Here is a 13581-nt window from a genome sequence, read left to right as displayed (position 1 = left end):
AAATCAATCACACAATCAACCCACAATGCCTAAGTTTTCATCACATTCCGTACCAACCAAGGAGAACCTACCCAATGGTACTCCCACACCACAACACTTAACCGGAAATTTCATTGCAAAATCCTCATTTATCCAATTAGTCGAAAGAAGCCAATTTGGGGGGATGCCTAGTGAAGACCCTCATTCCCATATGGGAACTTTTTGTGACTATTGTGATGCGATTTCACAAACCGGTGTAACTCAAGACCAAATTCGATGGGTCTTATTTCCTTTTTCTCTAATTGGTACCGCAAAATAATGGTTGAAAAGCCTTGATAAGGCCACTCTTGGAATAGACTCTTGGAAGAAGTTGGCTCTAGCTTTCTACAAAAAATTCTACCCTCCGGAAAAGACTAACATGCTAAGAGCTCAAATTACGGGTTTTACGCAAAGGGATGAAGAATCTTTGTATGAAGCTTGGGTGCGATTCAAAGGAATTTGTCTCTTATGTCCTCATCATGGACTTAGCGAGTGGTTCTTGGTACAACAATTTTGGAATGGTCTTTATGAAAACTCAACAAACATTCTCAACATGGGATCAAATGGTATGTTAACCGAAGTTGACGATAATCAAACTTGGAACAAGATTGAGGAAATGGAGGTCCATAATTCGCAATATAGTAGACCTCGCATGGCTACTAGAGGAGGAAAGCATGAAGTGGACTCTATTACTTAATTAGGTGCTCAACTTAGTGCTCACAATGATACCATCAATTTGAAGTTCGAAAAAGCTATGGCTAAACTTGAAGAAGCCTCAAAATCACCAAAGCATCATGTTAATGATATGACGACATCTTCATCAATCCCAAGTGGGATATGTGAGAATTGTGGAACTTTGGGATATGACCAAAGTGAATGTAGGGGAACAAATGAACAAGTGAATGCTTTTCAAGCATACAAGAGTGGTACCCCTTATTCAAATTATTACAATCAAAACACCAAATTCCACCCAAATCTCTTATACAAAAGCCAAAATGTTCAAAACCCTCAACAAACATACACCCCACCTCCCATGAGAAACCAAAACCAAAGACCCTTTTTCAACCAAAACCAAGGTTATCAAAATCTAACTCCATACAATCAACAAAATGACCAAGGTTTTGATGTTCAAAAAGCGTCCTCCAAATGCAAAAGAATCAACAAGAATTTTTCACTCAAATGCAAAAAGATAGCCAAGAAAAAGATATCACCATCAACAACATCCTAGCCCACACAAAAATGTTGGAAACTCAATTGACCCAACTAGCATCTTCAAACTCTCAAAAACAAAAGGGGCAATTACCACCTCAAAGTAATCCCCCAAGACATGAAACGGTTAGTGCCATTCACTTGAGGAGTGGTACGAGATATGAAGGACCAAAGAAGAAAGTTGAGGATGAAGTTGTGGAAGCTAGTGACAAAGAAGAAGTTGTGCAAAACTCTAAGGAAGGAGAACCAACAAATCAAGAAGTTTCAAAGAAAAGTGAAGAAAAGGCCAAGGAGAAGGAGCCCATTGTGATTAGACTTCCATTCCCGAGTCGTCAAGCTAAGCCTAAGTTTGATGACCAACTTGGAAAATTCATGAAAATTGTGAAGAATTTAGAAGTCTTGATTCCTTTCACGGAAATCACGTGCCGGCCTATGCAAAGTACATGAAGGACATCCTTTCGAAAAAGAAGTCAATCCGGAAGCTTGAAACTATCGCCTTCACTAAGGTAAGTAGTGCAATCCTTCAAGGGAGTTCACCTCCGAAACTTAAAGATCCGGGAAGCTTCTAAATACCGTGTACCATTGGCGACACCGCGATTAACAAGGCTTTGTGTGATCTAGGAGCAAGTGTGAGTGTTATGCCGTATTCGGTTAGTAAAAGGCTAGGGATGGGAGAGCTTACATGTACCAACATCACAATCCAAATGGCCGATAGAACAACGAAGACACCGTTAGGGATATGGGAAGATGTTCCCGTGAGAATTGGCAAATTCTTCATCCCGGTGGACTTTAATTTGTCATTGTTGACATGGAAGAAGACTCCAATATTCCGATCATCCTAGGAACACCTTTCTTGCACACCGCGCGTGCGGTGATAGATGTAAAGCACTGAGAGCTTGCTCTAGAAGTGGGAGACGAGACCATAACTTTTAATCTTGACAAGACCATGAGAGCTCCCCGTTTGCATGAACCATGCTTTATGGTTGATCACTATAGCCAGAAGGATGATAGGAAGAAGTCGAAATTCAAACGGAAAAAGAAAGTTGATGATGCTCCGTTCAATGAGCAAGAAAATAGAAACAATGAGAGCTTGAAAAGCTCACCCATGACAAGTGAAGAGGATGGCCTTATTGGCCAAGACAAGAAAGAAGGAGAGTTGTCTCTATCAACTCAATAAATTTTTAATGATCAAGTAGACAAAGTTTGCGGCGGTCTTTGGGATGATGAGTTCGAAGGGATATTCAATCCCTATATTGATAATGCTATGAATCAAGACCATCATGGAAAACAACAAGTGCAAAAATCTATTGAGGACCTTTATCATGACAATGAACAAGCTTTCGACTACTTCTTCAAGGTGTTGAGTAACATCAACAACACTTGAACATTCCCCCTTGACATCTCACATTGGATGAGAGTTTGGTGGAGTCCTCCCTAAACCACCATTTGTAAATATTCTAACTGCCTAACTTGCATTTCAATTTTTACATTGCATTTTTGTCATTTTTGGATTTATTTTTGTGCCTTGATCAAGATATTCATCATTTTGAGAGAAGTGAGGGAGGGACTTATGATTTTATTGATGTGTAGTGCTTTACCTTAGTGTGGGAATAGCAATTGCCTAGGGTATCCATCCCTTTATAGTTCCCCTACAATGAAGAAGACGAGAATTGAAGAATGAAAATGACACGGGTTACGAAGTAACCACGGATGAACCTGAATCCGTGTGGTCAAGGAGGAATCCGAGCATCCAAACGGACAATCCGCTCGTCCTGAAGAACCCGAGCGTCCTATGTCACCAGATGCTTATCTGGCAGAGCTCCAGAATACAAAAAGTTGATCTGTAAGAGAATTCGAGTGTCTCAGCTGAGAATTCGCTCGTCTCATTCTGGACGGCCGTCCTTCAGAAAAGACGCTCGTCTTTTTCAGTAGCAAAAGTCTGGTAATTTCTCTGTAAAGGAATCCGAGCGTCCCTCCAGAAAGACGCTCGTCGCTCAAGGAAGAATCCGCTCGTCTTAAAAACAAGATGCTCGTCCTGTGGCGTCTTTTCCTGGGATAAACATTGAAGAATCCGCCCGTCCCGATGACAAAGCCGCTCGTCCTCTGCTGCGTTTTCAAATATAACGGGTATTTTTTACCCTCTTCCCTCATTCATTCTCATTTCTTCTACATTCAAACACTACCCAAAATCCAAAAACCCCAAAACCCTCATCCTCTCCATCAACAAAAATCAAATTTCCTCAACCAAATTCAGTAAAATCAAATCCAAACTTCCTCGATAGCTCACAACAAAAATTAATCACTCCTTTTGCAACAACAATTGATTCAAACACCAAAGTCTTCAACTTTTGAGTCGATTTTTTTTGGATACCAAGAAACATTCATTCATCCTAAATCGATTTGGGCATCACTATAAATTGAAGATTTCGATCTTTCATTGGTGTTATCAAGCAAAGGAGAATGACAAGAACTAAAGGAGGTAACAAGGCACCCCCAAAGAAGACACTTTCCAAAAGGCAACAAGCTCTTCAAGCAAAACATTTGTCAAAGGCATTGGTAGTCCATTAGGCGAGGTTGGAGGTTCAGCAAGGTCCCCCTATGGAAGCTACAACATCAACAACTCTTGTCATTGAGCAATTATCCAATTATTGATGCGATCCCGCTAAGTGTTCACAAATTAAGATGTGGTCGTTGGTCACGGTCGAATCAAAACACAATTTATAGCTCCACAAACAACTCTACAATTAGTAAAGAGGCAAGTAAAGGTCGGATCCCAAGGGACGGGAGTTGAAATGAGATTTATATCGTAACTAGTGGTGTCTAAGGGGTGTCACACATTGGGTTGATGTAGAAGGTTACTAAACTAAAATAGCAATGAAAATAAACAAGCAAGATGAATTAAAGGGGTGTAAACAATTGATTAAAGGCACTAGGGTGTCATGGGATCATAGGGGAATCATGGGATATGATCATACAAACATGTTCTCAAATTATAAGCAAGCAATTATTGTTGTGATGGATTGAGTTGGGTTATATCTTACAATCCTAGGAAAGTTTGGGTCCCGGAGCCGAATCGATTAGATTGTACAACACCTACAAGTCGACTTAATCTTCCCTACTCAACAACATGCATGGTCTAATGAGACTCGAGTTGGGTTATATCTTACAAGTCTCATTTAAAAGATAGGAGATGATAGTAAATGCAAGGATTCATAGGCTTAGCATTTCATCAAATATAACATGCACTAGTAGAAAAAGTGTCATTGACATCGGTTATTTAGGCCCATTTACATCGGTTTTGCGCTATGCTTCTAGGGGCGTTGTTTTTTGCATTTATAAGAAAAACATCAGTTATAAAACCGATGTTAATGATAAAAAATTACATCGGTTACTTGGCAAAACTGATGTTAATAGCATTTAAAATACATCGGTTTCTATGTAAAACCGATGTTAACAGCATCTAATTTACATCTGTTTTGGTGCATAACCGATGTAAATATCAACCTTATTTACATCAGTTATTGCCTAAACCGATGTACATAGGGATTATTTTAATTAAAAAAATATATATATATCTGAGGTATTTACATCTGTTTTGGTGCATAACCCATTAACCCTAGCTAAGAGACTACTCACTCATTAACATGTTGATCATGCTAGCAAGGTTGTCAATCATACCAACAATATGAAACATGATGAATAAATGAAAGTAATTAACAATAATTAAAAAGGGATTAAGGGATTATACCTACTAATGATTCCAATAATAAAGCAAAGATAAAAGAAGTACTTGAATTCTTGATTGAGAGGTTGTTAATCCCCCAACAATAACCCAAATAATCTTCAATTACCCAAAATAAAGGATGAACAAGAGAGAGATTAAAGAACTAAAACTTGGATTAAAACTTGATTAATACTTGATTACAATATTAAAGAGAGATTTGATTGATATTAACTACACTAATTATTGATAAGAAGAACATGCTTCTCTAATTAGACTAATGGGGTATTTATAGTGGAAATTAGGGAGGATGCATTAGGGTTAACTAAGGGCTAAACTAGTAATTACACTTTTTAAGTTGAGCAAGGAGGAGCCGGTATTTTCTGAGAGAAGGGCTTCTTTCTTCGTAGCTTGGAGAAGACAATCCGTGCTTTGTGCTAGAATCCGGCGGAATAGGGTCGGGACGGGCGGATTACGCGTTGGAATCCGAGCGGATTCAGGGGAATCCGGGCGGATTGTGGAGGTGGAATCCGAGCGGATTAAGGTGAAGCCGCTCGGATTGTCTTCTTCTGGGACGGACGGATTGGTGACAATCCGCTCGGATTGTCGATCGATCAAACAAATCTTCTTCTTTTCTTCCCTTTTCTTCATAAATTCCTTGGGGATTTCCTTGGGGACTCAAGGATCCTTTCTCAACATTGCTCTTCTACTATAATATGTACAAAGGCCTTCTAATCTTGTCTCTCCTTGATGCTTGGTCATTGAATTCGATCAATTTAGTCTCGTTTTGCCATGAAAATGCAAGATTCTTACTCCTTTCCTACCAAGGGATCAAAATCTCAAAGAATATGCAAAACAAAGAACTAAAGATAAGAAATGTCCCAAATAAGCACTAAAAAGCATGGGAACAAGGCTAATTCGGGGGCTAAATATGCGCCAATTATGGTCACATCAAATATCCCCAAACCGAACCTTTGCTCGTCCCGAGTAAAGAGGTGACAAAGACTAGGACCAATACTAACCTATCCTAATAATATAGCCGATATGAGACAATTAGCGGGTCTCACTCCGCCCCTTCAACTCACAACAAGACAACCATGAGGTAGGATGCCTTCTTACAAGGCAAGGTGGGTCTTGCCAAAATGGCGACACATCCAAACTTTAAGCACACAAAAACACATAATGGATGCATCTACAAAAAGAATAGCCACTTCCTCATCAAGTGGCGGAGGCACTAAAGAGGAACAAATTTAAGAGCATGTAATCCTTCACAAATACTAGTTCAACAAATTACTAAGTCTAAGAGGATGGCACTAAATCACCTCCAAATTGTGTTAAACTAGACTACTTTTGTCCTCAATTTCCAAATGCTTTCGTCAAGAGCGATCGGATGGTGATGGAATGATGATCCCTATGATGCTAGTGGCATATGACATGACAAGTCTCGAATTCTCTACAAAAGTAAAGGTCATGGATCGTCCCAAGCTCGACCAAGTGGCTTGACAAAAGGCTTTTTTGGAATGAAATGCTCAAATCTTTATTCACAACGGGTGTATATGACTAGTATTCAAAATTGTCCTCATTTCACTTTCACATTTCAAAAATTTAAGATGGGGTTTGTCCCTTCCGGGCTAGTGTCCTTTGCTTTCGCCAATCGCTTATTAGGCAACCGGTTAACCTCTAGACAATAGCTTTTCGGGGTGATAGTCACTCTGTCTCTGGGCGGCCGAATTCACAACCGTATGGGGGACCAATTCAATGGATCCCGCACCAAAGCACATCGAAGTGGTACACCTCCATCAAAATAACTTAACTTTCTCAACTTTCAACAATTCATAACATTTGAGGTTTCCTTGGCATTACATTACTTCCACATGACAAAATTTCTTTGAAATGAGCACTTCAAGCTTATTGATAGAAAATATTTTTGGGTTGCCTTACCACACGGTCAAACAAGGTCACCTAGACAAGTTAACCAAGTCCACATCGCATCACGGGGTTGGATAGGTTACTCACATGCAAACCCTTGACTAGGCCTTGGGTCATGGGTCAAAAGACACGAGTATGACACTATCTAGGGTGTTTTACAACCATTCTAGTAGGCAAAGTCTTAAGTTGAACAAGTATTTATAATGGCTTAGTTGCTCTTGTCAAAGTTCCTAAATAGGCATTTTTCAAAACATTTCTAACATGCAACTACATGCCATGATGTAACTAATATAAACATCCTAATGCAAGTGATTCTATCAACTAATATGACATATAAACTAAATGCAAGTCCTAAGTTCACATTGTTATACCGCATCAATCAAAATAAAACCACATAGTCATTAACATAAAGAGGAAAAAGGAGATTGGAAAGATCATACCATGCGGTCTTCAATATCCTCATATCTCGGATGTGGCGTAGTCAATCAATGTGAACAAGGATAGAACAAACACAATATATACAAGACAATATATACAAGACTACAACAAGAAATAAACATGTTTTTGGGTTTTCAATTTTCAAATTTTTATGATTTTTGAAATTTTTCAATTTTTTTTTTTTTGGATTTTTGAATAAGAGTTAAATGTTAGAATTCCCATCCCCACACTAATATGGGCATTGTCCTCAATGGCCAAAATGATGGAAATTATGCAAAGATGATGCATGATTTCTATACTAAATGCAATCTACACTAAGCTATGCTACATGATGCATGGTTTTTGTTATGACGGAGAGGATAATTTAGATTACCTCCCGTTGTGTATGCATTAACTTCCCCAAACCGAGTGAGACACTATTGCTAATGTCCAAGGATGGGTGTAGTTCATGCACACACTATGCTATGCATGAAACTAATTTGTCATTTTGGATTTTGAAAATGGGAACAATAGAATGAGAACACCTCAATGGTACCGAGGTGTGAGTCCTCTAATGGGGCTAGGACTACTCCAACAATGATCAAAATTAAATAAAATACAAAGAGAGAAATAGACAAACCATGAGAGGGTAGGAGTCTCCAAGGCTTGCTAATCTTCCATCATGCTATCACCATCACTTCCCTCATGAGAAGTGGTCACATTGCCACTTTCCTTGTCATTTGCTTCTTCACTTTCTTCTTCATCTTCCTCATCATCATCTTCACCATCCTTTTCTCCTTCACTTGCTTCTTCCTCAATATTATCATCAACTTCTTCATCATTTCCAACAACCTCATTGTCACCCAAAACGACCCTAGATGCACCCGGAAATAAGACTTCTCTATCCGCCCAACTAGGCAAAGGACAAGATGGATCAACTAGTCCTTGCCTAGCTAGGTGTAGGAGGGGTGGATATTGAGCCAAGTAGGCATTTTTCCGATCTTCATAGGCTTGCTTGTGCATTGCTTGCATGAGAAGAGTCACATAGTCTTTCCCAACTTCAACTCCTTCCGGTTTGAACTATTCATACTTAAAGGGGTAAGGTGGTATGACAATGGAAGAGGAGGGCATTTCAAGATCACCCTTTTGTTGTTGAATGATATACTCGGCCTCTTTGGAAAGGGGAAGTAGATAATTGGTCCGGTGGACGCTTAGACGGCAAATCTTCAAAGGCAAGGTGAACGATCTAGCTTCACTAGTGAGCCATCCATACTTAGTGTCAAGGGGGTTATGGGCAACCTACTTGAACTTGTGAATCATAGTATGCATATCAACAAGATGGCCACCCTCCTTTGCTTTGTACTTGTTATCCTTATTGAAGTTAGGATCAAAGTGCTTAGCTAGGAGTGTGACTAGGCCGCCATTGACAATAACGGTCGTGCCCTTCTTCCCACAATCAATGTTGAGCCATCTATCTACTAAGAGCCTCAAAGAATTGTAAGGCTTGGTGTGTACTCTTCCGATATTCAAAGCCGATTCAAGGAGAATAAAATCAAGTCTTGTGAAATGGTTGGTATCTTTCCTAGCAATTATGGTGTTACCCACGACCTTGTGCCATACTCTTATGCCCGGATGGTGGACTAAAAGAGCACGACTCGCATGAAAATCCTCAAATTTCTTCCCGGAGATTGCCTCCCAAAGAGGTTCGGGGTCATACTTTCCATAACTCTTAAAATAACTCGGTTCATCACTAAGACCCAAAATTTCACCCAATTCCCTAAAGGTAATGCATCTACTAACATTAGCTAGACGAAACTCGAGATTCTCCCTATTCTCAACTTTGGTGACTTTCAAAGAACTTAAAAATTCCAAGGTAAGGGAGGGGTATGTCAATTCCCTTGTTTCAAACAATTTCTTCAACCCCATGGCATTGAAAAAGGCTTTTGTTTGCTCAAGAACACCCAATTTTTCTAAGGTATCTTCACATATGAATTTGGTGGATTGTAATGACTTCATAGCAAACTTGACAAAGGTATTTCTATGGGTATCGGAAATAAAAGTTACCTCCGGATAATGCAAAAGTTGATCAATTACCGGAGTAGAAGGTGTTGTTGCTCCCATAGAAGGTTGTTGTTGTTGTTGCACTTCCAAGTTTGGTGTTGCTACCACCATAGCCAATGCTTTCTTTGTTTGAAGAGCCTTTTGCCTTTGTGAGAGTGCCTTAGCCTTTGGTGCCTTTGTTGCCTTTGTTGCTCCCTTAGTCCTTGCCATTGATGAACTAACCAAGAAAAGAATAAAAAATCTTCAATTTGTAGTATGCCCAAATCGATTTGAAGGTGAAAGGCTTTGCCTTTATGAAAACAAAAATCGACTCAAGGGTTGAAGATTTTGTGCTTGGTTTTGATTTTTGTTGAAGAAGGAGTGATTAATTTGTTGTTGGAAGGATGGTTTGATTTGATTTTGGTGAATGTTGTTGAGGGTTTTTGTTTTTGTGATGGAGAGGATGAGGGTTTTGATGTTGTGGGTAGTGTTTATGAATGAATGAATGAAGGTGGGAGGGGTTTTAAAGAGACCGAAATTTTCGAATCTGGGGGCAATCCGTGCGGATTACTCGCCCAATCCGTGCGGATTCTGCTTTTTCTGAACTTTGCAAAACTCGCCTAAAGACGGGCGGATTTGTGACAATCCGCTCGGATTTGCTGAACACGGGACGGGGGAATTTGCTTAAAGACGGACGGATTTCAGTCCAGAAAATTTTGCTTGTTTTCCTCAGCTGCAAAGACGGACGTCTTTCGTACAAGACGGACGGATTCTTCAAGACGGGCGGATTCTTCACAGGACGCCCAGATTCAGTCACAGTCAAGAATTTTTCAAAATTCAGCTCAGTTCAGGACGGGCGTCTTTTCTGCAATACGCTCGGATTCTTTCAGACAGGCGGATTCTGTGGAATCCGCTCGCCCCTGTGTACACGGATTCAGTTCCATCCGTGCACACTGCATTTCCCATACCATTCTTCCATTCTTTCTTCAAGTCTTGTGTTCGTCATTGTGGGGGCACTACTAAGGCATGGATAGCCTAGGCAATTGCCATCCCCACACTAAGCTAAAAGCACTACGCATCAATTGAAATCGTTAGTCCCTCCCTCACTTCTCTCAAACATGACAATTATTTTGATCAAAGTAAATAAAAATCCAAAGATGACAAAAATGCAATTCAAGAATTGAAATGTAAGTTAAGGGGTTAGAAATATTTACAAGTGGTGGTTTAGGGAGGACTCCACCAAACTCTCATTCTTGATGAGATGTCAAGGGGGCATGTCCAAGGTGTTGTTGATGTTGCTCAACACCTTGAAGAAGTAATCAAAAGCTTGTTCATTATCATGGTAGAGGTTCTCAATAGACCTTGGCCCTTGTTGTTGGTCTTGATCGATGGCATTACCAATGTAGGGATTAAAAATCCCTTCAAACTCGTCGTCCCAAAGACCACAAACTTCATTGAGTTGATCATTGAAAATCTCTTGCTTAGATGGAGACAACTCTCCCAATTTCTTCTCTTGGCCAATGAGGCCATCCTCTTCTTCCTTGGTTGATTTTGATGAGCTTTGCAAGCTCTCCTTGTCACAATTCACTTGCTCTTTGAATGGAGCATCTTCAATTTTCTTCTTCCATTGGAGTTCCGATTTCTTCCTTTCATCCTTTCGGCTATAATGATCAATCATGAAACATGGTTCATGCAAACGAGGAGCTCTCATAGTCTTGTCAAGATTAAAAGTTATACTTTCATCTCCCACTTCTAGAGTGAGCTCACCATGTCTCACATCAACCACCGCACCGGCGGTGTGTAGGAAAGGTCTTCCTAGGATGATTGGAATGTTGGAATCCTCCTCCATATCAACAATGACAAAGTCCAACGGGATGAAAAACTTCCCAATTCGCACGGGGACATCTTCCCATATCCCTAACGGTGTCTTCGTCGATCTATCGGCCATTTGGAGTGTGATGTTGGTGCATTTAAGCTCTCCCATCCCCAACCTTTTACTCACCGAGTACAGCATGACACTCACACTAGCCCCTAGATCACATAAGGCTTTGTTGATCGTCGTGTCGCCGATGGTACACGGTATTGAGAAGCTTCCCGGATCCTTTAACTTTGAAGGTGAACTCCCTTGAAGTATTGCACTACTCACCTTAGTGAAGGCGATAGTCTCAAGCTTCCGGATCGACTTCTTCTTTGTGAGGATATCTTTCATGTATTTCGCATAGGCCGGCACGTGATTGATTAATTCCGTGAAAGGAATTGAGACTTCCAAATTCTTCACAATTTCCATGAATTTTCCAAGTTGATCATCAAATTTGGGCTTGGCTTGACGACTTGGAAAAGGGAGTCTAATCACAATGGGCTCCTTCTCCTTGGCCTTGTCTTCATTTTTCTTTGAACTTTCTTCTTTTGAGGATTCTCCATCTTTGGAGTTTTGCACAATTTCTTCCTTTTCACTAGCTTCCAAAACTTCATCCTCAACTTGCTTCTTCGGTGCTTCATACCTTGTACCACTTCTCAAATGAATGGCACTAACCGTTTCATGTCTAGGGGGATTACTTTGAGGTGGTAATTGCCCCTTTTGTCTTTGTGAGCTTGAAGATGCTAGTTGAGTCAACTGTGTTTCCAACATCTTAGTGTGAGCTACATCTTGGTGTGAGCTAGAATGTTGTTGATGGTGGTTTCCTTTGCTTGGCTATCTTTTTGCATTTGAGTGAAAAATTCTTGTTGATTTTTTTGCATTTGGAGGACCGCTTTTTGGACATCAAAACCTTGGTCATTTTGGTGATTGTATGGATTTTGATTTTGGTAACCTTGGTTTTGATTGTAAAAGGGTCTTTGATTTTGGTTTCTCATGGGTGGTGGAGTGTATGTTGTTTAAGGGTTTTGAACATTTTGGCTTTTGTATGAGAGATTTGGATGGAATTTGGTGTTTTCATTGTAAAAGTTGGAATAAGGGGTACCACTCTTGTATGCTTGGAAAGCATTCACTTGTTCATTTGTTCCCCTACATTCACCTTGGTCATGTCCCAAAGTTCCACAATTCTCACATATCCCACTTGGGATTGATGAGGATGCCATCATGGCATTAACATGATGCTTTGATGATTTTGAGTTTTCCTCAAGTCTAGTCATAGATTGTTCAAACTTCAAGTTGATTGTGTCAATGTGAGCACTAAGTTGAGCACCCAATTGAGTAACGGAGTCCACTTCATGCTTTCCTCCTCTAGTAGCCTTGCGAGGTCTACTATATTGTGAGTTATGGACCGCCATTTCCTCAATCTTTTTCCATGTTTGATTGTCATCAACTTCGGTGAACATTCCATTTGATCCCATATTGAGAATGTTCCTAGAATCTTCATATAGACCATTCCAAAATTGTTGCACCAAAAACCATTCGCTAAGTCCATGGTGAGGACATGAGCGACAAATTCCCTTGAACCGCTCCCAAGCTTCATGCAAAGACTCTTCATCCCTTTGCTTAAAACCCGTAATTTGAGCTCTTAGCATGTTAGTCTTTTCCGGTGGGTAGAATTTTTTGTAGAAAGCTAGAGCCAACTTCTTCCAAGAATCTATTCCAAGGGTGGCCTTATCAAGGCCCTTCAACCATTGCTTCGGTCTTGCCGATTAAGGAAAAAGGAAATAAGACCCATCTAATTTGGTCTTGAGTCACGCCCGTTTGAGAGATAGCATCACAATAGTCGCAAAAGGTTTCCATATGGGAATGAGGGTCCTCACTAGGCATCCCCCCGAATTGGCTCCTCTCAACTAATTGGATGAAGGCGGACTTGGCAATAAAATTTCCGGTTAGATGTTGCGGCGTAGGAGTACCATTTGGTAGATTCTCCTCGGTGGGTACGGAGTGTGACGAGAATTTTGGCATTGTAGGTGGATTTTGTGGGGTATTGTGTAATGGGTTTTCTTCTCCTTCTATTGTGAAAGGATTGACAAACTCACTAGTGGGTTGGACAACTTCACTAATACCTCTTAAATTCCTCCTAACAAGTCTCCTACTGTTCGTCAAGGTTCTTTCGATTTCACGGTCAAAAGGTAATAAATCACCTTGTAACCTTCTAGACATGAAAAATATCAAACAAATCGAAAACAATTAGAACAAACCTTGAGGAGTTTTACTTCCTCAAGGCGAAGAAAGACACAACTAATAACAATAAAAAGAAATCTAAATCAAACAAACACCGTCCCCGGCAACGGCGCCATTTTTGATGCGATCCCGCTAAGTGTTCACAAAT

General features: G+C 40.2%; 2 non-coding genes across 2 annotated transcripts; one reads left to right on the top strand and one right to left on the bottom strand.

Annotated features, from left to right (window-relative positions):
• Positions 1-397: 397 nt before the first annotated feature.
• LOC141634628 (small nucleolar RNA R71) lies at positions 398-504 on the bottom strand. The gene has a single exon (XR_012539355.1). It is a non-coding gene; the product is annotated as a small nucleolar RNA R71 (small nucleolar RNA).
• A 12230-nt stretch (positions 505-12734) lies between these two features.
• On the top strand, positions 12735-12841 carry LOC141634760 (small nucleolar RNA R71). The gene has a single exon (XR_012539483.1). It is a non-coding gene; the product is annotated as a small nucleolar RNA R71 (small nucleolar RNA).
• The last annotated feature ends 740 nt before the right edge of the window (positions 12842-13581 follow it).

The sequence above is a fragment of the Silene latifolia genome, chromosome Y (assembly GCF_048544455.1).
Source record: "Silene latifolia isolate original U9 population chromosome Y, ASM4854445v1, whole genome shotgun sequence".
Classification (NCBI taxonomy): domain Eukaryota; kingdom Viridiplantae; phylum Streptophyta; class Magnoliopsida; order Caryophyllales; family Caryophyllaceae; genus Silene; species Silene latifolia.
The sequence above is the reverse complement of the archived record's forward strand: the minus strand, read 5'-3'. Positions and strand labels throughout refer to the sequence as shown.